The sequence below is a fragment of the Grammomys surdaster genome, unplaced genomic scaffold, assembly GCF_004785775.1.
Source record: "Grammomys surdaster isolate TR1022 unplaced genomic scaffold, NIH_TR_1.0 149, whole genome shotgun sequence".
Lineage (NCBI taxonomy): Eukaryota > Metazoa > Chordata > Mammalia > Rodentia > Muridae > Grammomys > Grammomys surdaster.
The window spans coordinates 4,875,104-4,877,129 of NW_021604607.1; the positions used below are offsets into that span (position 1 = coordinate 4,875,104).

Genomic DNA, 2,026 nt, shown 5'->3' on the forward strand with positions numbered 1-2,026 from the left:
CTCTGAGCAAGGTGCAGGTTAATAGAGATATAGGTCACATGTGGGAAGAGTCTGGAATCTGGGAGCATGGGGAGATAAGTGCTGTCCCTGACAGGCCATGTCCCTGTTGGGTCTCTGGCTGTCTCAAACCCAGTGCTCTACGGGGGAGACCAAACCATCCCTTTCCAGCCCCACAACTTTTATGTCACCACCGAAAGGTATGGGAGAAAAGATGGTAAAGAACACAAGGGGATGTGGATCTGTTTAAAAGAATTTTGGGGGATGATTCCGATTTCCATTTCTCAGGATACTATTCTGGTTCCATAGTGTCAGAATAGCAAACACAAATCAGCAGTGGTCACATGATCTATCGGAAACTGTCAAGCCTCCACCAAATTAGCACTAGTGAGCAGGATCAACTAGGTCCAGGAAGCCAGGAGAAGTTCTTTGCTGTGTTTCTCTCAATAAAGCAAAGTTCAGTGAAGAAACAGAAAAAGACAGGAGATCAATGAAGTGTTGCAAAATTAGGTATGCAAGTGCACCATCACTCTTCACTGAGTGCTATTTATACTTTTTCCCAACATAATATGTCCTCCTATGGGTCTTGTCTTAGCAAAAGAACACATGAATTAACCACAGCAAAGTACCATATGAGTCTGCCTTACCAGGTGAGTCTGCATCACAGGACCCAACGAGAAGCTTCCAATTCATCCTGCCACAGGACTGGTGGTCATCTCAGGCTGACTTAGTTTTTCAGGAAATGTAGGGTCACTAATAATTTGCTTGTTCACAGGTAAGAATACTTCATAGACCTAACCTCTCTCCTCTCTGACACCTACTGATGCACATGTGATATAGCAGCCACACCTACAATGCATCTAGGGGCAGAAGTGTGTAGCCAAGTGTGGCTTTGATGATCCTCCTGCCGCACAGCAAATTCTACTACAATGGTCTCCATAGCATTATTAATCATAAACTTCATTGGTAATAAGCCAGTCAGTTGCTGTCTTTGGTTTAAAGCTATCATATCGTAAAGAAAAATCACATTCTGTCCTATTTGTGATTAAATCACCATTTCTCAAGAACTGGGCTACGTCTCACCTGTAAATGATTATATACACCCTGTTCCAGGAAATGGGAGCCATTCTGTTTTTATAATGCGGTTCTTATGACCAAAGTGTTTCACTTATGTTCTGAGACCACCCTACTTATGGGATATATATGTATACCTTCACCATATCCAGGGCCAATCACTGAAACCTACATTGGGGAGGTCCTGCTGGGCTGGATATATTCTGTTGTCTACAATAAAAAAGTTTGCTCTATTGTGGTTATTTGGTCTAGTGTTCTTTTACTCTTGTCTTAACATCGCCATATTCCCTTCTACAGGAAGGTAAGATGGGCCCTAGGCATGTACCTTGCTAAGAAAATTAGATGATACAGAATATATAGGTATTTTCCTCATTTTCTTCTCAAACTAATGAGAGCACAGCTGACATTTAACTATTTAGTTTTCATTTCTGAAATACTTTTTAAAGACATGTTATACTATTTAGATGTGTCATTAAATTGTTAAGCTTTTGAAATGATAGGGTGTAGAAGTTTTAAAAGTATACTCTAATTCTTTTGAACATCTGCTTTTTCTCTTTTTTATTGTAGTCATTTACTGTCTACTCAAATTTGGAAGTAACCCCATTCTAAAGTTAATTATTATCGTATTGGGGAGCATGATAGCAAAAAAGCAGACATGTTGCTGTAAGATATATGAATGAATATACCTCATCCGACAAGTTATAAACCAGCATTCTCCATCTTAGGCTTAAAATCTAACTTGTAGTAAAGAAAAATAAGGGCCTGGAGTTCTGAGGGCAGGGTGCTGATGAGATCCAACATTTTCTTCTCATCAACAACAAGCATGGCATAGAGGACCCTACCTGGTCATTTTTGGTTATGTCCAAGATAGGCCAGAGCCACCAATTCTATTGTTGATGTTCCATGGGACACTGGACTTGCCATGGTGAAAATGAGAGCTGAAAAATCAGAGAGC

General features: G+C 40.3%; 1 non-coding gene across 1 annotated transcript; it reads right to left on the bottom strand.

Moving 5' to 3' along the window:
• Positions 1 to 738: 738 nt before the first annotated feature.
• LOC114619342 lies at positions 739 to 868 on the bottom strand. The gene has a single exon (XR_003711122.1). It is a non-coding gene; the product is annotated as a small nucleolar RNA SNORA17 (small nucleolar RNA).
• Between the last annotated feature and the right edge of the window lie 1,158 nt (positions 869 to 2,026).